This window comes from Fukomys damarensis, unplaced genomic scaffold (assembly GCF_012274545.1).
Source record: "Fukomys damarensis isolate Sample0158 unplaced genomic scaffold, DMR_v1.0_HiC HiC_scaffold_24, whole genome shotgun sequence".
Lineage (NCBI taxonomy): Eukaryota > Metazoa > Chordata > Mammalia > Rodentia > Bathyergidae > Fukomys > Fukomys damarensis.
The window spans coordinates 51,738,040-51,760,992 of NW_022900936.1; the positions used below are offsets into that span (position 1 = coordinate 51,738,040).

Consider the following 22,953-nt stretch of genomic DNA (forward strand, 5'->3'; position numbering starts at 1 on the left):
GGGATCTTCGCCGGGGCCAGCGGGAGGAGTGGAGGAGGAGGAGGAGAAGGAACCCGGAGGAGGAGGAAAGGGAGAAGGAGGAGGGGAAGGAGGAGGAAGAGGAGGAGAGGGAGGCGTTTTCTGCCCAGACCGCCGCCAGTTCGGGCGGGCACCGGCACGGGGACACCCCACTCGTTGCTCCTCCGTTGTGGAAAGGTGTTTAGCTGACTTTTACGCCTGGAGTGTGGGATTTGCACTTCATTCTTTTTCTACCTCCTCTTCCCTAAAGCAAGATGGACTCTATTGCCTTTCTCTTTCTCCCTCTGCCTGTCTTGTCAGCCCTTAAGATCGACATTTTGTACTAAGATGCAAAGTTGATGGTGACCAGCAACAAAGCCAGGGTGGGATCCCTTGCTCCCTTCCTTCCTCTTCTTTTCTTAGCTCCCCCCACTGTGACCTCGCAGACCTGGTGGCCCTGCTCTTGTAGCCAGGGCTCTGGTGAACACCCCCCCTCCCCGCCCGTCGGTTCCGACCTCCAATCTCGAGGTTGTGACCCGGGCCAGGCTTGTGGGAGAGGCTGCAGCCGTCCAGATCTGCAGGTCTGAGGGCTGCAACACCTGGACCCGCTGCCTTCGTGGCGGCACCTCCTGCGGACTCCTGGGCGAGGCAAAGCTTGAACTCCCTATGGATCGCTATGATTTGGTTATCGGTGTATCCGTCTATGAGGCAGTGATCACTTACGCAAGTTGATGAATGAGCGCGGTGTGGGTTTTGCGTTTGCAAAATAGATCAACTTTCTGTGTTGTACAAATAGGGAATAGGAAGTGAGGGTGCTGGAGACACGCAGGAATGCCAGCTAGACTGCCCCTCATCCTCTGCCCTTTGAATGGGGGCAGCGGCTTTCTCTTTCCTGCCCTTAAGGATGGGCTCTTGATTGGGGTAAGGTAGAGACGAGAGGAGGGGTTGGTGCGGAGTTGGACTCCTGAATTTTGGTGTCTTTTCTTCATAGATATTAGAAGACTTGGGACTCTGCTATCCTGAAGCCTTACAATACTGATGTACCTTTATTTGATACTTTATAGGTCACTATCATATGACAAAGGCTTTGCTGCAGTTCGTCTTCCTCTCTGTACTTTCCATTTACCTTCCTGGGTAAGTTTGCAACTCCTCATTCAGGAAAGCTCGATGGCTATTGGTAGTGACATGAGAGTCCTTACTGTTCACATAAGAAGATGCTGTTGGGGTGAAAAATACCTCAAAAAGCTTATCTCACTGAGTTTCCTACAGCAGAAATCAGTCGATCTTTTAGAGTTCAGCTGTAGATTACTGTCACTTTAAGATCATTTAAATGTTCATTTCTTTTTTATCTGCAAGCATTACTTGAAAACTTTTTAAAACTAACATTTAAATTGATAATGAAGTTTTATATGGAGTTGAAGGCCTAGTGAATTTGTTGTACAATACTATGAAAACCCAATGATGAAGTGTTGTGTAAAAGGCCTCTCTGAGTGTAGTGGCTGACATTTGCTTATTCTCTCCTAGGTTCTCTTCTTGACTAATCCTGTGGTGTTTGTAACAATTATTTTTGGGTTGGGGAATGTTGGACAGTGTAGTAAATGTGGTACTTAGGGCACTTCATTCAAAATTGATCATAATTTCCTTCAAAATTTATATATTTGGAGAAATTAAAAACATATGAAACAAGTAGTTACTTTGAGATGTTAAGTGCCTTTTTCAAATACTACATATGCCTCCCAAATGGAAAAATATACAAAATACAAATGGGACAGTGTCTGAAAAGTTTGTTAGAGATAACCATGAGATAAAAACAGTTTATACAACATTTGAAAGCAGCCTGGTGCACCAAAATTGTAGAAAACTTACTTTCAAGTTTGTCCCTCCTTTGTAAAGGAACTTTTCAGATACTCTGAGTTGCTGATACATTAAGAAAATTATTTGTACTACACTGTATAAATCAACTATGGTGCTTTGTGACTTTATCATAGTGAGTTTAGAAATTGTATTTTATGAATGAAAATGAACTTGTATCTCAGTTTTCCATGGAATAAAACTCAAGGGCCTTATGTTTTGTTTTCTGGCTTGATAGGATAGTTTGTACATTAATAAAATGTCCTGGTATTGAGAATTCAAATATCAGGCCTTTCTGGTTGTCTCCATCCTGTTAGCAAAATGTACTTTGATATTAGTGGGGACTTTAGACAGTCTGTATAAATTCTGTGTCTCACATTTCTTGTGGAATGTACTTAGTAAATTACTTCTTATAATTAGTTGATTCAGTTAGTGATCTCATGTCACATATTTCACAAGCTAGTAGGAGTGGTTGGGATGAGATTGTTTTCTAAGATTAATTTAGTGCATATCAAAATATGTAGATTTTAATGCCTTTGATACTTCTACACTTGTTTGGAAAATAAGTTTTTCATTTTTGAACATATGGTAATAGTACTCAGAATGCATTCCTGATTACTAAAGAACATCACATTTATGTGAGACACGTTATTTTGTTCACTACAGCAAACTTTTAATGTTATTTCTTTCCCTATGGAAATATATTTGATCAATTCAGAAATTAATATGGGGCTCAGTATCAGAATAAAAGCATTCCGATGAGCTCTTGCAGTTCAAGATATCAAATGACTACCTCATTAAAACAGTATTTTCAAAAATAGTATTGGTTTATGAAGTCAGTGAAGTAGTTTTATGAGTATAAAACTTAGAATAGTGATCTTTAAAAGTCATCTTGCTCATGAATTAGTTATATTTGTCTCAGATGTATTCACTAGACATAAATCTTACTTATCAAAATAAGTAAAGTTTTGCTTCTTCATCATCAAGAGTTTCCAAACTTCCCAATTTATTATTCTGCATAACTCTATTAAGTTCTGAAACCGAGGACTTAATTTGCATTTCATATTTAATGCTAGCTATCGAAAAAGTGGCTAATCCGTATTGTTTCCTAGTGTATCTTTGAAGGTACTGGAGTTGTTTTAAGAACTTTCCATTAGTGATTTAGATACTCTGAAAAATCTTCAGTCTGTAGACTTGAAAAATCTATTTTGCTCTCTGTCTGTATGCAATTTTTAAAAATGTCAGATTTAAGATTGTGAGGTAGCTTTGCTTTTAATATAGAAAGAACAATAGGTCTGAAAATAATGTAGATCTTAGCAGCTAAATTATAATAAAGCTGTGTTTTTCAGTGAAATTACAATTTTTAAGTATCAGTTATTAATTGGCATACTTAAAGTATTTTTTCCTGTGTTTCATAAACTGTATGGATAAAAATAAGGGCCATTATTTAACTCTTGCCTTAAACATCAGTTACTTTTGTGTTATGAATCTTATAGTACCTCTGGTTTCACAGCTCAACCCTATTTTAAAAACTTTTTGAAAATGATCTCATTACAGATGTGCCTGTTCTTTCAGGAAATCCCTGAGATTATTATTAGTGTCTCACAAAAGTGCAGAAAATGTTTATAGTTGTGATATTCAAATCAATTTTGGCAGTTGCCGAGCAGAATACCTAAAATTTAAGATATAAATTTAAGCAAGTGCTTAATTTAAGACAAAGACACCTTTTGAACTTGTAGCTTGAAGTCCATCTTCTTAACATTTCTCCAGCAAAGGCACCTTTTAAAATAGGGCTGAGTAGTGCCTCTTTTATATTTTTAGTGAAATTCTTTTCTTTTGTTATGAAATGAAAACAAATCCAACATCAGCAAAAAATGTCTGATTTCACTGCATCATTTTTAGCACATGCTCTGTCAGTGTCCTCCAGATGCAGGGGTCCTTAGGCTACTCTTGGAGTGACAGTGCAAGGGAGGCAGAAAGGACCAAGGGTAGGACTGACTGGAGGTTCTTCTAGCTTTAAGATTTTGTGACCATTATTTAGTCAGTTCATTTGTACTATCTCAAGGGCAGTTATCACATACTGTGTTGAACAGCATATTTTCTATATTTTAAGTCACACCTGAGGAAAGTTTTCTGTAGTTTACTTGATATTCATAAGTCATCACAATATTCTTTAGAAGGCAGTTATACTTCTTTGAAATACATGTACACTGTATGTTATTTTAAAATTGTACACATATAGCCAGAAAATCCTCATGTATTAATAGGATTGTTTTCATTTTGTTTTTCTTTCAAAGAAAAAGATATGGTCAGAATTGAAATAAGTGACAGTTTTACAAGGGAATGCCAAAGAAAGCAAGCTAGTACAGAACTCTATCTAAAAGTATATGTAAATAGAAGATGAGAGAAGGAGGGAATGAGAGACTTAAAGGATTAAATACCATGAAGCATTGACATACCTACCAGAATGTAAAGTTAGATTACGTGAGTCAGTTCAAGGATATTAGTGATGAAGTAACATCATGTAGTGAGGAGGTTGTATAAGAAACAGAGTAAAAAATAACAAGTCAGATTTAATAGAATCTTAGAAAACCTTAAATTACTGTAAAATATTGGTTAGATAATGAAACCAATAGGTAAACCTGGTCTTCAGGTGACAAGTTCAGGGAATACAATTAAACTTTTGGAATGGAATAAGTGATATCTTAAATATGCAAAGTTGTGTTTTTAAAAGGAATATTTTTTGAAAAGGTAACTCATTTAAAAGGACAAATGGAAATAAAAATAGTTCAAATGTACTTCACTAAATCGTACGGTAAAAAAACACATAAAGAAACATACATACGTAAAGAAACTGAAACAAAAGTTTTCTGAAATAGCCTAAAGCATAGTGCCCTCTAATATTTTCTACTTCTACATAATCTTCATAAATTAAATTTGTTCTAACCTATTCTTTTAAACAAAAAGTACTGTTATCCACTAAATTGAATTTATGGCTTACAGTTTGAGAATCACCTACCCAGAGTGCTAGTGAAAACTGGAGGTCCTAGACCCCATCTCTGGATATTCTAATTCAGTGTTTCTGGAATGAGGTCCAGGAATTTAGGTTTTAGCTAGTGAAGCAGGTGGGAGTTTGGGAAATCCTATGCCATACTTTGAGACACTCTGGTGCAAGGAAAGGATGGATAAAGATTGAATGGGAGTCATTCTCTGAGCTCATTGACTGTCCAGGTCTCTTCCTGCTTTATTATTCTGTGGCTGTATTTCACCCAGCACAATTACAATATGGAGAGGGTTGTCATCACTTTCTGGAGAGTTTCCCATAATAGTTGTAGAACAGGGAACAGAAGCTTTGCAGTCAAAGAGCCCTAGATTCTGCTTCTGCCTACTAGCTCAGGCCTATCACTTCATGGCTCTTAAACTTCCATTACTGTGTGTGTAAAGTGGACATACTAATATTAACTGTGTAGTAATGTGAGAATTAATATAAGATAATAGTATAAGTAATGACCTATTCATAGTTACATTCATTATTCTGTATGTACTATGTGGTTTTATAGTTAGTAACTCAGATTCACCAACCCCCACCATTTGAAATTCATCCAAGCTGTACCTTTTAATTTTTCTTTCCTCTTAAGTGATTCTCAACTTTGGTATCTTGAGGCACTGGTGCCTTTTTAGCCTGCTATGAGATTCTGGACAAGTATTGTTAGGAAACAATAAAAAGAACCAGGAGGAAAGCAAAGCTGAAATGTACCATATGAAAATACAGTTGCTCCTTTAGGTGCGGGAGGAGTGGCTTTCTTACCTCTTTAGAAAAGCATAGCACAGGACTAGAAACAGCTCTTTCCATGTTTCAAGGTGGTTAGCTGACAGCACTAAGTGTTTTCTCTGGTGATTGTGATAGAGATTGGGATGCCTTAGAGCATCATGCGTAAATGTCCTTCCATTGAGATGCATGTGACTGATAGCCTGTACACTCCTAAGGGTTTTAAATAGGGGATCATGATGCTATTATATCATCTTTCTTGGTCCACAGAGAGAAATTATCTGATATTCCCACCCATTTAACCTAATGAATATCCTTTTGCTAATTTTGACCACTGATTATTTGTACATTTTGAATTCATTGAAAGCTGTACATTGAAATTCATTGAAAAGAAGAATTTAAAAAAACAAATAATTCCATCAGCTGTGTCTGTTGAAGCCCAGTGGCCCCAAATACGAGTTTGAGACTTACCTTATAAAATTAGGTAGACAAAAAAAGTAGTTAACATCATTTGTATCCACTAAGTTGAGCAGAATGAAAGCCTTCTGGTTAAGAAAGCTTAAACACACACTGAAGCTGACACACATTTAAATGAGCCTCATATGTTCCATTTTGACCCTGTGATTCCTTAGTAGTTGTAGTTTTTAATCATGTTAAACACAGTCCATATAACATTTGAAATCTCTGCTATGTTAAACATTTCTTGTATGATATTGGACAAAATTCAGGCTACTCTTCATTATAACTTGTTATTAGAGGCTTCATGAGAGGGTTATATTTCCTTTATTGCCACTGGTGTGCATTTCTTTCCATCTATCAGAAAAATAAAATTAGGAAGTGTTTTCTGCAAATCTAATCTGATTTTGGTTTGTATTTTTTTATAGAAGTTTTATATTCCTTTTTCAATAATTAGAAAATGTTAAGATCTTGCCTTTCACTTTGAATTTGCTGTAAAATCACCACAGGAAAATGAAAAGTTTGTAGTGGGGAAGTATATATGTGGAGTATATATTTCACTGTAGCAGCAAAATAATAGCTGTATATGGTAAGGCTTTAATCAATCTTCATTTGATATATAATGAAATTGTCAATACTAAAAAACTGTATATTGATACAATTTTTATTATTTATTGACATGATTACATTCCTTGGTGTAAGAAAGTTGGAGGTTGGATAATTCAATGGGAGTCTTATTAACAGTTTAATATTAAGAAATGCTGAGTTGTTTTGCAACTTTTGGTGTACCTCTCAAAACTTACCCAAGTGTAGAGTTTTGATTGACTGGAAAGGGAATGGGTGGAGCATAGAAAAAAGGTTAAAGTAAATCTTAATCCATCTGTCAAACTCTGATTAAGTTGCTGAAATTTTATTTTCTTTCTCTCCTCCATTTGCACCTTGAAGATATCCTTCCCTGCTCCCCTTATTTCCCTGTTTCTCTCCTCAGCTTTCTTCCTCCCTCCTGCCTCCCTCGCTCAGCCTTTTGTATTCAGTAGTGTGTATCTGTGATGTGCCTATAAATATTTTAGAATGGGAATATGAATTTTTAACTTTGATTTTAAGCATTTGTAGTTTTTGAGTCCTTTTAGTATTTAACATTATTACCCATATAATGAAATTATTGATAAATGAGTTTGAGACTTAAAAACTCTCAGCCTGTGTCAATTAGGGAGGGATTATGAAGAATCTTTAGTAAGGCTGTGTGAAGACACCTGTTGTTTTTCTGAAATAAATTGAACTAAATTCCTTATCCAATCCTTATCTAATGATTTTGAGGTGACAGGATGACTACAGTTTCATTCATACTTAAGGGAAAGTTGAATGTGTTGAAGAAACTAAATCTCAGGTTAATTCACTTTTCTGAGGTTATACATTTAGTAAGTGATTTTGCCAGGCTGGCTGTCTGCCTTTCCATAGTCTCCTGAGGCTTTTTCTATATTTACTCATTGTTAGGGCCAAACTTCAGGAAGTTAAAAATGAAAGGTATCTGGCAACTTTTTAGTCCAGTCTTCACTTTGACTCTGTTCTTATCACTTTTAAGGGAGTTCCATATTAAACTCTGACCCAGGGCCTGTTGTCAGTTTTTGTCTGTGAGGTCACTGTCAAATACTAAAGTAGCCCAGCCCAAAACTTCATTTACAAATCTATGTTCACTCACCTTTATTTTTGGTATATCTCTATGGAAATGTCAGTATCAGTTGTTTAATATTTAGTAATTCCCCCGATACATCAGTAGAAATCCTTTGTTCTTTGGAGAGGAGTTGCGTTTTCCTAGCCAGTAATCTATGACATTTATTCTCTAGTCGTAGACTTAATCAGTGAATATGCTTTACTAGAGGACTTTAGCAATATAACATGAATAGTGTTTTAAAATAGTTGTTGAAGATTTACTTTGAAAGAAAATTCAACATGAGTGGAAAAATTAATAAATAGATTGACTTTGTGGGCATCACAGTTTCTAATGATCAAACATGAATTGGATGTAGGGTTCAGTCAAAAGTTCTAATTCATCATTGCTGAGACTGATTTAAGGGTGTATACTTTTGATTTATTTTACCTAAAAAACTTGCTGTTGTGATAAGTAGAATAGATTTTATGAAATACACAGTTGTATAGAAGCAGAAAATCAATTAGAAAATGCAGGGTGACAAGTTGCTTTTTTTTTTTTTTTGGTACTGGGGATCAAACTCAGGACCTTGTGCTTGTAAGGCAGGCAGCAGAACCACTGAGCTAAATCCCCGGCCCAACAAGTTTCTTTTTGATACTAAGAGCTTTTTTCATCTGAAATTAATTTTTTAATTTTTGCAAATTCAACAGAGTTAGAGCCTAATTCAGATATGTAAGATTAAAAGTTTTTTTTTTTTCTCTTTAAGTGGCTTTTCCCCTTTCCTGATCCATGAAATGTGTAAAGTATTTTAGTGAAGTATTTGTGGATTATGAGCTTGTTATAAAATTGCACATTTTGTGTTGTGTTAGTCAAATAATTCTTTATAAAAGGTGCTGGACTTACATCTGTTGTGTTTCAGTCCCATATAGTAAACCAGTTTCATGCTGTTATCATTCAGGTAGGTTGTTAATTTGAATTAGTTTAAGTTTTTTGAGCACCTGACAGCTTTCACCTTGGGTTTTTTTGTTTTTGTTTTTGTTTCTTTTCTGGTCTTTTGGAGGCAGAGTTTTACTGTGCAGTTCAGGCTGTGCTTGCACTCACTTTGTATCCCAGACTGGCCTCGAACTCACAGTGGTCCTCCTGCCTCAGCCTCCCAAGTGCTGCGATTATAGGCATGCACCACCACAACTGGCCTTTACCTTGTTTTCTTGAGTTGTGTTTGAACGCGTCATTTTTCAAAGTAAATAATTTAATCAAGTGAGATTTGATCTAGTGATATTTAAAGAGCAAAAAATATCAGTTTATTTTTAGGATTTACTCAAAACTAGCTCCAGGGAATAGAGGGACCCCTGCCTCTCCTTTATTATCTTCCTGTGTACAGGTATGCTAGGGTCTTTTACAGAAAGGAACAGTGAAAGTGGGAATGCAATGAGACAATAGACTTGTTCAGGCTTGTTTCAGTTCCTTCCTAGACCCGGACCTCTCCCTCTCTTGCCTAAGGAAATGAAATTGGACTTGACCTCCTGGTGCCAGCATCTGAATGTTCTGTCTATTTCTGTACTGAGGAGTGGTAGGGGTAGCCGTTTATGCCCAGGCCTGTGGAAGTTTGCAGAAGCTATATGTCTCTAAAGGGAGAACATTTAACTTTTAAAGTTCTATTTTGAGGTATCAGTTACAACTCCCCACTTTGGTTTAGTCCAGCCCTTAGTCTTTTTTCTTTTTGTTGTTATCAAGGATGGAATCCAGTCTTTGTGCTTGCAAGGCAGGTGTCGGAACCACTGAGCTAAATCCCTGGCCCTAGCCCTCAGACTTGGGGGCCTCGAGGTGCCATAGCGTGAGGCTGTCTCATGTTGGATTGGCACACAGACTTCCCCAAAGGTAGCTGGAGCACAAGCAGAGGGAAGCCAGATGCTTGAGCTTGAAAAGGTATCACTAAAGACTGTGAGGTCAAATACAAAAGAAAGCCAGAGTCAGGAGTTAGCTAACCATAAACTTGATGGAAGGACTTTTTGCTTTGAGGCAGTTGTGTAATGAATCTTTAATAATCTCTGCAGCTCTACTTATTTTTGGTAGAATTGACACATAAGTAAAAACTGTTGCCAATTTAATTCATCTTTCATAGATTGAGTGCCTATAAGATGTTGATGCTTGACCTAGACTTTGGGAAATAGAGATGAATATGGAATAACCCTTGTCCTCAAAGCAAACATTCTACTGGCTTGAAAATAAATTAATCTATGCTAATTGTTTTAGTAAAGATTGTATAAAAATAGTAGTGAGTCAGTACCAGTGAAAAACTGGCCATTTGCAACGTAGAACCTGGCCATTGAAATATGGGGGAGATTTTTACTGTGGCATTGTGTTTGCCTTCAATGCCATTAAGATTGTAAAAGTAGCTGGGTGTGGTGATGGATACCCATAATCCCAGCTGTGTGAGAGGCAGTAGAATTGCAAATTCAAGCCAGTTTTGGGCGATTTAGTGAGACCTTGTCTCAAAAAAAAAAAAAAAAAGAGGTCTGGGGGTGTAGCTCAGTGGTACCCCTAGGTTCCGTGTTAAGTACAACCAAAACAAAACAAAACATGGTTGTAAAACTAGTTTGATTGAAGAGTTTACTTTTAAAAATCAGTCTTACTAGTTCGGTGGTTCCAGTGCCTGCCTTGCATGCACCAGGACCTGAGTTCAATCCCTGATACCAATAAATAAATGCGTACATACATACATACATGAAATAAATAAATAAATAAAAATCAGGCTTAAAACTCTTAAGTTTGCTTTTGTTTAAACATTAGTACATGTTTTTATCTTTTGATATATTTATAAGGCCGCTGACATTTTTTGATATGATAAAGGTTTCACTTTATGTTAGTTATATTTCAGTCAAGTGTTTTCGACTTCCCATTTTATTTATTGTTAGTAATATAGCAGCCTGTAATAATATGATGGAATGGAGGGAAAGTGTCGGACTATATAACATCTCAAAGAGAATTTTGCATATACTAAATAATGTTCAAAGCATACTTAATAGATTAGTAAGTTTGAACTTTGTAAACATGTAAAAGGGCCCAAAGACATGCCAATACAAATATTATACACTACTATAGCTAGTAGTTATTTTTACTTAAGTTGTATTAATTTAGAATATGTTATTAATTAGACTTCTAGTACAAGAATTATCACAGGATTCTGAGGATGTGAAAATGTGTTTTTGTCTTATCCATGAGAGATGATAAATTATGCTCAGTGTTTTCATCAAGCAGTTTTTATGTTTTCTAGGATGTTTTCAACCTGTGCTTAAAATTAATAGTCTCTCTCTCTTGGTTTAGGAAGCCTTGGTCTGAACAGCACTTACAAGTTTGGCACTTCTTTTCATTTATGCATAGTGATCAGGATCTCATCTTTTAGTCTTTTAGACTTTTGTGTTTATTACACATCAGAATTTATATATTTTCACCCAGCTTTATTTGCAGCCCTCTTTTGGCAGGTCACTTCTGAATATCAGCCCAGTTTAGATTAAAACTTTGTTTCTAAAATATGGTGCTCAGTGTTCCAGTTGCCAATCCTGGGTGCTTCAATAACAAACAAATACTTTCATAAGTCAAATCATAAAGAAGCTGATCTGGGAAAATATTTCTTTGTAAGTTCACAACATGGATAATGACCCTAATATTTACATTAAAGTAGCAAAGAGGAACAGAGATACAGATTAATAATTTGTGAATCTTTCTTCCCTTCTGTGTTTTGGAGCTGTTTGGAATCATGCAAGTACAGTCATTTGGATCTCGTTGTTTACCAACCCTCATGGTAATAATGAATTTCCTTACAAGCTTCATATGTGAACATACATTTTCATCTCATTTGAGGGTCTATAAGCTTAAACCCAGACAACATGTTCAGATTTATTGTAAGACCTGGGTTTTGTTTCACGTTAGTGTTTTCTTATATAAAATCTCTACATAACTATTACAAATCTGTACACATTTTCTGTAGGTTGAAAGATTGTGAGGAATGGGATCATACTTGAGCCCTGAATTATAAGTGTGGCACACAGTGATGAATTTATTGCATAAAGAACTGTGATCACGAATCAATTGTTAGTATTTTCCTTTTCTTTAATTTTCTTAAATGTGATCTTACCTGTCATTTCCAATATATATATTTCAAATACAGCTAGCTGGCTTAAAAAGTCTGCTATACAGATCTCAGGAATCAGAATGATCTGTAATTTTCTTCATTAAGTAGATATATTCTTAAAAAAGTTTTGACTTAGTGTTTCAAAAGGGAACTATACATTTTTTTTGACGTTATGTTTTTGTGATGCTTCATATTTCTAATCTTCAATTAGTAGTGGCTATTGCTTTTACTGATTAAAGTTTTACTATTCCCAACTCTATGTTAATCAGTGATTTGTATAGTACATAGAGAGGTGTGTAAATGTATGAGTTATTTTGTGAAGAACAATTTTGGATAGAGCAAATAATTTCCTTTTCTCTTATCTATTTGCTAAATCTAGGTTCCATACATTGAGTTATCTTTATTTTTGTGCAAAATGTATTTATTGAGTACTTATAGTACATAAAGCTGGATTAAGAACTGTGTGGCTTATGTAGAATAGAAAGTAGCTCTGGTCTCAGGATATTTCTAGTATAATAATGACACACAATCACCAAATGAGAAATAGAAAGTAAAGGTGCCATAATATTTAAGGCTTATAGGGCTGGTCAGTATCAGGACACAGGAGAAGGTTAGAGGGGAAATTGAAATGGGTTGAACTTTGAACCATGGTTATATAACTATATGGCTAGACATCTTCTCAAAATGCTTAATCTGAAAATGGCTTGAGTAGAGAACCCAGGCTAACCCTACCTGAATCAAACACTTCGCCCTAAATGTATAATTGTCTAAGCCATTGATCTCCTGATTTTTAAAATGCTATTCCCTTCAGTAAAAGAATTTGAACATTTGACCCCCCCTCATATATTATATATACGGAAATGAATCCTCACCTGAATGAAGTAAAGCCAGTGGTACAATATACAAATAGATGGTTTTTTGTTCATTTTTGGCACTAATGGGGATTGAACCTGTTAGGCAAATTTGTATCACTGAGCTACAGACTCAGGCTTTTTTTTAAATTTTGAGACAGATTTTGCTAAATTGCCCAGGCAGGTCTCAAATGAAGGATCCTCCTGCTTCAGCCTCCTGAGTAGGTAGGATTACAGGCATGTGTCCCTGCAATTTTGTTTTTAAGCCCTGGCATTGTTGCTTGTACAGAGGAGCTCTAGTGACCAAATTTTCTATTACCTTGTTCCTTCATCCTCATCACTAAAGCTGGGATATATTATGGATTATCCCAATCTACACTGTTACAATTAGGACTGAATTTATTATAGTCCAGTTCAGAGAAAGTATTGTACATTTTATCTCCCATTCTTTTAGGCTTTTTAAAATTCAGGTGGTATAAGTTCTAGTTTTATGGTCATAAAATATATTTATCTTTTGTTTTATGAACATCATCAGATTTAGAGAGAAGAAACATTTTTTCTCTGAGAAGCAGCTGTGCTGTTAACTCTCTTTCTGATACTAGCTACATGAAGGCATCCTTCTTTAGTGATGCCACACTGGCCAAGACAGGGACATATTTGTGTAAGACAGTTTCACATTTGCAGAATTAATACATTACCATGTTTTAATTTGTTATTCTATCTAATTTGTTTTTGTATGTCCTGTAATAAGTGTCCCTACTCTTTGTCCCTACCTTACAATATCAGTCTACTCTGCCCAAGCTTCCCACAATGAAATGGAAATTAAAATTTTTGAGAGCACTCCTGCATCTTTGGCATGGTCTCCAAATAAAGGTTTGAATAGCTAAGACATTTTTGTTCTCATCTTGTTAATCATTAAGTCATGAGATCTTTATTGCAAGCCTGTTGCTAGTATTGTAGAGTAGTAATAATATCTTGCACTTTTTATTGCATCTTAGAGTTTGCATTGTGATTTCATTGACATTATTTGATTTTTTATTATAACTATGATGAGTGGTAGTTGGTATGATATCATTATTTCTATTTTTCAGATGAAGACACAGGTTCAAAGTTAAATAGCTTGACTGAGTTTGCAGTGGGTTCTCTGAGACCAGAGCCTGCAGATTCTGGCTGTTAGTCTAGAGATCTGCCCCTGGTGCCGCACAGAATTTACCTTTTAAAAGTTCAGATTTATTGTTTCATTTCGGCTATTTTTAACTTGTTAGATTATTGTAAATACCTGGAACAGCAGTGATTTAGAAGATGTGGTGGTTAATTTGTTCATACTGTATGGGCTACAAAATGTCAGTGAAATTGACTTAAAATGCCTGATATACTTATCTGTTATACATTTAAGTAAATCTAAGATTGTGTGAAAAATCTGTCCATTTGGCTTAACTTTTCTTTTTTGCTGCTTGTGGTAGAAAATTACCTATATCGGGCTCTCGCACTGACAAATAATGAACTTTGAAGTATATATTGGGATTCTTATGAGAGATTTTAATTGTAGCTTAAGATAATTTGTTTCCCCATGAGATTTCTGAAATTACAATGAAAATTAACTGGAAATATGATTTGATATCTAGGTATTTGACCCATTCTCATATCCAGAACACATTTGCTTCATAATTTGATATGGACTTGTGTTTTCAAAGAAGTTAAGGCAAGTGCTAGTGTTCTTTCTTTTTAAATTTAAAATGCATTTTAATTTGGCACTTTGTTAAAAGAAAAGGTTTCACAAAGGCTAGTTAGATAATCTAATATAGTGCTGCCAACTATAAAAGGGAAGGCATTTCTATCTAAAAGTTATTTCAGAATCAATTATTCAGTAACATTTTACATAATACAGAGGTTTTATTTGTTAGGATCTTATCTTTAAATTCCCCAAGAGTATAAACAGATCTAGTAATTATTTTACTGTGGGAGAATGACAAAAGGTTGATTACATTAGAATGCCGGGAGTTTTCAATGTAAATATTTAAGGTTTTACACATTATTTAGGATTTTTTTTGTATAGACTAATTTTTATAAGCTATACTTGAATGCTTATGCTGTTTTTAGGACCTTTGTATGGTAGTAGCTAAAGAAATTTGTTATATAATTTGATAAAACCAAAGCATGTATTTATTGAGGAAGGCGTATAACAGTGAAAGTGGTTGAAACCATGAACTTTCTCTTTAGTTTGGCCTTTCTTTTAAAGTGGAGTGTGAACATAGAAGTCATGAGGCTAGTTAGGCAGAATTCTCAGTTTCTATGAAGTGGTATAGACTATGAAGTCAGTGCTCCCACTCGTCTTTCCCTCTCACAGCTCTGTGAAGAAGAAATTATTATCTCCATTTTAAAAGCAGGAACTGCTCTGAGAGGCTTGCTTGATCTCCAAGGTCACTCTTCTGGTAAATGGTGGTGCTGTCATCCCGTCCCAGCTGTCATCCCATCCCAGCTCATTCTGTCTACTGAGGCCACACTTGTAATCACTCATTGCCTTATCCTGCCTAATTGTGCTTACCACGTGGCATTTGTACCATTCCACAGTGTGTGGACCTGTCTGGACACCACTGAGTTGGGATACCTCATGGGCTTCAGGCATGGCTTTCCAGCCCCGGATAGAATGGTCTTTTCACTAGTTGTGTTCCTATAACATCGGGTAATTTGCCATATACAAAATTACTCCTCAGTAACTTTTGCTCCCTCCCCTCCCCTCTCCTCTCTTCTCTCTTTCCTGTTCCTCTTCCCTTCATTCTTTGCTTCTCTCTTTTTGTTTATTTATTTTTTTTCTTTTGTGGTACTAGGGATTCAACCCAGGCCCTTCTCACACAGTTGTATCTCCGGTTCTTTTTAATTTAAAGACAAGGTCATGCTAAGTCATGAGTTGATTAGGCTGGGTTCAAACTTTCAGTCCTTCTGCAGCCTCCCTGATGCTGGGATTATAAGCATGCAGTACCACACCTGGCTAGTAACTTGTTTCTTGAATAATTAAAAAAAAAAAAGATAACTTCTAAAGTAAAACAAAAACCAAAAACAGTATTTTGTACAGATGAAATGTCTGTGATTTAAAAAAATAAATATGTACCACAATATAAAAGAATAAATAGTTTTACAGTCAATAACTTTAAAGATAATAAAAGAATTTTAATTCTAAGTGGGATATTACTGATGATGTCAGAGTAATATAATCTAGGAGGCCAGCCCCTGATTAAGAAACTGGGAACCCAGTCTGAGTGGCAGAGCAGAGTTCAAGATGCAAGACTTTTTGGTTTGTTGTTTTCCTGCAGAAATCTGCTTAGTTCAAAATGATATAGACAAAAGTTTTAGCCAACTGATGGGACCATTTACATGGCAATAGTATGTGACTTATTGTGTATAAATGGTTCAAAAGATTTAAGAACTAAAATGTTGTGTATTAGAATGAAACTATAGGTAACACCTTATGCATATTTCTTTGAAGTCATTTTACCTTAAGGATTGATTTCTAATTTACTTAGTGGTGTATTGTGATTTTGGCAGCTAACATATTAAATTGGAACATGGCTTTGGTGAGCTTCCTAAGTCTTGTGAAAACAAAGCAAGAATTTGCAAAACAATAACATTGTTAAATGGCATGCCAGTTTATCAAAGGCCCTAAGTTTATTGCAGTTTGATGTTAGGAAAAACCATCCCAGCCTCTTAGCAGCTCATCCCAATCTTAAGTAAAAGAGCTTTTAAAAATTGCTCTAGGGCTATTAGATTTGTTCAGTTCATGAAAGTATAAATCACTCAACATTGATCAGGAGAAAAGAAGTTTGTAAAACCTGAACAGGTTTAGTTGTGAAATAGTGAGTTCACTAATTTGTGTATTGTGTTGCCTCATGGTGGCCTTATTAAGAAACTGCTGCATATTGAGGCTATACTCTTAAGTGAAATCAGTAGGACACACACGTGTAAATACTGAATAGTTTCTTTGGTGTGAAAAACTAAAAGTGTAAATAAGGTTCAAATTGTGTAATTGATAATGTGAAGTAGGAAAAAAAGGGCTAAAGGAGTAGGGAAGTTGGAGGGGTAGGGGAAAGGAAAGAAGGGAAAAGAAAAAATATGAGAAAGAAAAAAATGGAAACAAAGTCTAAATAGTGAGGAGTGGAGGGGAGGAAGGGAGGGCAGGAGTATGGGGAAAAAATGAGAACCAAGATCTGTCATGTAAGAGTACAAGGTCCCAGTGATGAATGTAACTGTACTGTATACCTAAAAAAGTACCCGTAAACTTAATGAAAGAGAAAAAAAGAAACTGCTGAAGTGAGATACAGTGACCTTGTCATTGCAACTGAATCTATTTAAATGTATATAGGCTAAACATTAGTGAGTTACGACCCCAGAAAATATTTTTGAGGTTAATATTTTTCTAAGTTTCATTTGGCAGAAAATAACTTATTTATGCTGTGTAGTTCAGAGAAGAATTCCTTGTCAAGAGTTCTGAGAGTTCACCTAGGGAATAACCATCATTCAGCTCCTAATGCCCAGAGAATTAGAGGCAGGTATCCTTGGCTGCTGCCACCTTATTCTGTTTCTTTGTGTAAATTAGAAAAAAGGCACACTTTCTTGAGATACTTTATATCCAAATGTTGAAGATTGGTTTTCTTAGAGCAAGACACTGCCCTCTGGCAAGAAGTTGTCATGCTAAATATGTAGAGGTATCTCTCTGATATGAATGGTACCCACCCCTTGGTTTGTACCTAGCACAGCTTGCATGGGTGTTTGCAGAGACCTTGTAGACAGTTATATTTGAGGAAATCATGTCGTTAGACGTCAGATAGTAAAATATCATATCTAAAATCTATGCATATAATACTTGAATATAAAATGCTAGTGATTTATGAAAAGAATTAAAAATTATAAGCATGAGATATTAAATCAAGGAATAGGTAGTAGAGACATCACTTCTGTAATGCAGTGCTGACAACAGGCTCTATGTTCTATTACACATCTCTTGGCCCAACTGGTTTTATGTATTTTCAAAGTTAGTCTGTCTTTTAGAATATGATTAAAGAAGAAAATTTTCTGACCTTTATAAAGGAATTTTCCTTTATTAGATGGGCGCTGTAATAGAATGCAAAATGACTTTAAGCATCTACCTCTTTTATCCATCATTAAAAGTTAATTGTCACGTCATGTAAGTGCCACTTGATGGGATTTTTAACATAGCCAAAAATTGGCAACCTGTGATGAAGAAAGTATGGTATGTGAGGATTTGAGCTAAAAGAATGAAAGGAAAAAAACGAACCTTTTATAAATCTTAAGTGGCAGCTAAATGGAAATAAAAGCTTTTAATTTTTGTGGGAGAATGGTGATAGCAGATCAGTACCTTATGTTTAGTTGGAAGCAGAAGGCTTCGGAATGCTGCCTGTCTCTCTAGGGTGGCTGTTTGGGCAACTAAAGACTGCATAGGCTTAATTCCCTGCATATTTGGAAAGATAGCAATGTCACCGTTATCTTTGTGCTAGGCCATGGTATATATATTTTTTTTTTTAGTTTTTAATTTTTAAAATAAAAAATATTGTGTGCAGTCCTGTGTATTTGGTACAGGGTTTCATACATGTTAGGCAAGTGCTCTGCTATTCAGCTGCATGCCCCAGCCATTTACATTTTTTTCTTTTTTGGGTACAGGGTCTTGCTAAGTCTCCCAGGCTGGCCTGGAGCTTGTAGTTCTCTTTCTCAACCTCCCAAGTAGCTGAGATTAAAGGCATGTGCCACCACGCCCAACTTGGAATTATTTTCTTAACAAGAGCAATAATTACTTTTCTGACTCCTTAAGGAGTGGCAATTGGTAGGATATTCAGCAGGAAATACTCTACCCTGTCTGTGGCTGGGGTAGTTTGTGCGCTCCCCTGGTCAGATTTGGGTCTTGCTATGTAGGTAGTATTGCTGCATTAAGTGGTTAAACCATAATTTTGCTGTTTTGCTGGGGCTTTCACTGACTCAGTGATATGGTTATAAAACACAGGGCTCCAAACAAGGATGTTGAAGTGGTGTTCTTTATCCAGTCCTCACAGTTTGGTAGAAAGGGCAGTAAAATGTTCCTGGTTTGTAAAACGTAGTGTCTGCTTGTGGCCAGTAGTTTAAAGGTGCTGATTGTTTCTACTAGGAATGTCACATGTGAAACTGTAAGGTAATTCTGAACCCTGTACAGTATTGTTATTTAGGTCCCACTGGCTAATGATCCTTTTCTTGTCCAGTAATACTCAACCTGTCTTTGGCTTTCTCACCCCCTTCCCTGCTCTCAGCAGATTGATAATGTTTGTTTGAATCAGCACACTCTTCTATGCCCTCTGAAAACACAGTTGTAAGACCTGGAGCCCCTAACCATTCATATTTTGATTCCTTAACTCAAGAGTTTGCCAGGATGTTAATTCTTCTCTAATCATTCCTGCGTGTAAATTATTAGTCATTTTATTTTTACTAGTGTTACAATTTCAGGAAATTTTAGTATGGGTAATGTAAGGACTGTAGCTTTTAAAGTCCATAGTCATGACATGCTTGTAGTTAGCTTCTTGCTTTTGGCTGTATAAAATCTAGATTTCTTTAGATTCATGATAAACAGGACTAAATGATCAAATAAAGCATTTTTTACTGACAACATCATCTTATTTTAATGAGACAGGGCCAGGGATTTAGCTCAGTGGTGCCCCCGCCTTCCACCCAAGCACAAGATCCCAAGTTCCATCCCCGGTACCAAAAAAAAGACACTACATGAAACAACTTCTATAAGAAACTTGTATCAGAAACTCTTGAGTTATTATTACCTTTTCATTTCATGGAAAGGGTTGGAACTGCTGTGTTAAATAGCAATAAAAAGCTTATAAAAATTTGTAGTAATTATAATGTTAATTCAAGAAAAGTATTTTTGTTAAATATGTCATATTAGTGTATAAATTAGATATTTGATCATGGTAGTTGGGACCTGAAACACTATCTTATTTAATTTGAGATATATATATATATATATGTGTGTGTATATATATATATTTATAGATATCTACATATATATGTGTGTGTGTGTGTGCATATATATATATATATATGTGTGTGTGTGTATGTATATGTACTTGAAACTGACATATGGTTCCTTTATCCATCTCAACTATTACTTTATTTTTAGAAGGCAAAGTAATTATATTGATTTGCTAAGTAACTTCTTACCCAACCAGTTTCTGTTATGGTCTGTTAACATAACTGCTCTGGTAGTTGATTTATTCTGACCTGGAAGTAATGAGTATTTTAGGTAAGTTTCATAATGTTCAAGATAATTTGAAAGATTATTTGATGCTTGTTTCTTTGCTTTAAAAATGTGTAAGAGTTATTCAATTAACAATTACCTAAACAAGTTATTTTTTATTATAATGAGATAATACTAGAAAGTATTTCCCTAGATAGTATGAAATAAAGCTCAAACGTTGTTTATGAAGATTTTCTTTGAATCTTAGCTTTGAATCTTAGTTATAGGTTAGGATGATGGTATAAATCATAGTACTCTGCAGAATTACAAAAAACCCTGAAGAGAATTTATGATGATTCTAAAATAGTGTCCTTGGTAAATTAATAGCATTGGTGACCATTCACTGAATGTTTAGGAAATGAAATTATTGAACTTTATCTTATTTGTATAGGTGATGTTTATGCTTACTTGACTTGCCAGTGCCTAGTTCAACACCTATAAGTAAACAGGGATTCATGGCTGAATGAAATGTAAGACAGAAGAAGTTAGTTGTACAGGTTCTTGTGACATCATTTTAAAATCCAATCTGAGATCTCCTAGATTCCCATTAAGCCTATTCCAGTTATTGTTTTATACTGTCCTACCCTTGAAGAAATAAATAAAATGTATTACTAAATCAGTATTTACTACCTGTTTGTGTACTAGGCACTCTTTTGTGTACTTTTAAATATCCCATCTTATTAAAGATCCTAACAAATATATGTGTACTAGACCTAATTTATCCAAGCCCCTCTTCTCTCCCTGTTCTTACATTTTCTGTTTTTCTTTTTTTTCTGCTCTTTTCTTATACAAGTTTTGAGCCTGAGGCCCTAAGAGGATGAGTTACCTACCTGGATCCACAGTGAAGGGGCCATCATTCATCTGAGTCCAAAGCCACATTGCTTTCTACTGTCCTTACTTACCTAGCAACTTGTATGCCTGTACTCTAATTTCTGATATCTGGGGCAGTTGCTTGTTTTCTCATTTACCTGGCTTCTTTCTCAGGATTTATAACAAAGTTCTGGACGCAGCCACACTCAGAAATCTAATTAAGTTGGTCTTTTAAATATCTGCCTTTGAGACAGTGTGGTTTAGAAGTATAATCATGTGTCAGACAACTCCTATTTGAGTGTCATCCACGCCACCTCTTAAAGCTGTATTTGGACAAAGCACTCTAACTTCTTCATATTCTAGTTTTGTTGTCTATAAACAAGAAAAGTAATAGTTGCCTTTTGAAATCATTTTGAAAATTACCAGGTATAACCCATAAAAAGCACTCAAATGCTTTGCCTTTACATTATAATATAAATAAATATATGTATAGATAACGTTTTTGTAGAAATGAAACTCTTGTCTCTGTTGTTAGATGTGTTCTGTGTTTGTATTGATGTATTTTCAGAAGTATATGATCTTATATTTAGGAATGAAAAAAACTTGCTTCTGAAGATAAGTAGTTTTTTTGTGGTGATAATGGGTAGTAATACACCTATAAAGAAAATAGTCCAAATTATTGAAATAATAAAATAATTATAGCATTTACTCACGAGCCATTATTGTGAGCTATCTCTGTTCTACTGTCTAGGACTATAGTGATAATAATGAAATGATTTAAAAAGTTGCCTGTCCTTTCTAGTGCAGAAAAACAGACAATACCTAAGAACACTATATGATATGTTAGATGGTTTTATGTTACAGGAAAAATAAGGCAAAGTAGGGAAGAGAAAAGAGTGGATGGAGATTGTACTTTCCAGGTAATTATATAGGGTCCTATGCTGTATGGGATTGTACAGGTCCAGGAGGGGTGTGTCCAAAGATGGTAACCATGGTGCTGACCTCAGGGATGTCCTGTCCACCTCCGAAGTCTGCACGTCTTTTTCTACACTGCCTGTAGAGTGCTTCTGGCTCTTTTGGAGGCATTCGTGTTAAGTATGAAAGGTAGTACAGAAGTTGTACCTGTGGCAGGTTTTGGTAATCCTCTGTTATGTTTGGAAATGGATGCTTGGTACTCTGGATTGTTTTCTCTACAGTTGGTAGAATTAGGGCAAATCACGTGCCTTTCTTGTAACTAGCCACTCACTCATTTTTTCTTTCAAATTCATGATTGCAGTTAAGTGAGCTTGTAAGTGGGCCTTTTGGACTGCAAAGTGTCTTAAGCAAATGTGCTGTTCTTAATTGCCTTCTTTAAAAAAAATACTATATGGGTGTAAGGGTACATTTAAATTTTAAATAATCTACAAAGGATCCAGGACAAAGGAGAAGCAGATTAGTGTTGAACTAATATGTTCTTTTCAGAAATTTTTATGGAAATAAGTGTTCTTCTTCCCCATGCCTCCATTCATTCATTTATAGTTTAATCTGTTCATTCTTTTTCAGCATATGTTTATTGAGCTTTTATTGTTTTCTAGGCACTGTAAATGTTTCAGAGCAGATAAGGGTAGGTAAGTTTCATTCCTGTGCCGAAGGAGTATATAAAACAGGAAGGGAGCGGAAGTTCAGGAATAACATTTTTAGGAGACCTTAATGAGGATCTAGCACTTGTCTGGCTATAGTAGATGTTCAACAGCTCTGCATACCTGTGTTGGCTCTTGGATAAAATAATCATTCAGGAGATGTAGGGACAGGGTGGTAAAGGAGGTAGGATGTGGAATCCAGTAATACTTGATTTCATTACAAGGAGGGCCTCACTGAGACTTGAAATGGGCCTTGAAGATTCATCGGATTTGACCAATTTATTTGGTTTTGCATTTTTTTTTTCAGATGGTACTAATAGGCTGTCATGATTTGTTAGATGGATAAGTAAGGGGAAAAGCCAGTCCTGGTGAGGGGAGAATTGCAAGGAAGAACACGCCAGAGAATGGGAAGTCCAGGGGAACTTAGGGGCTCAGGCAGTGATTCTGTTCCGCTGAAGAAGGAGGTGAGTGGGCTTCCAGGTAGGATGAGGGTCACATTCTGGGGTCTGTGTTGGTAATGATACAACATGGATGGTTG

At 35.7% G+C, this 22,953-nt stretch overlaps 1 protein-coding gene across 10 annotated transcripts in view; it reads left to right on the forward strand.

Moving 5' to 3' along the window:
• The window catches only part of Bbx (BBX high mobility group box domain containing), a 263,754-nt gene that overhangs the window by 3,538 nt on the left and 237,263 nt on the right, over nucleotides 1-22,953 (forward strand). For 9 of the 10 annotated variants that reach the window (XM_033768113.1, XM_010630160.3, XM_033768116.1 and 6 more), the window contains exon 2: nucleotides 1,062-1,131. The exons of the other annotated variant lie outside the window; for it this stretch is intronic. The gene's annotated coding sequence lies outside the window, so the exon portion shown is untranslated. The remainder of the gene's footprint in view (nucleotides 1-1,061; nucleotides 1,132-22,953) is intronic. 10 annotated transcript variants of the gene reach the window in all.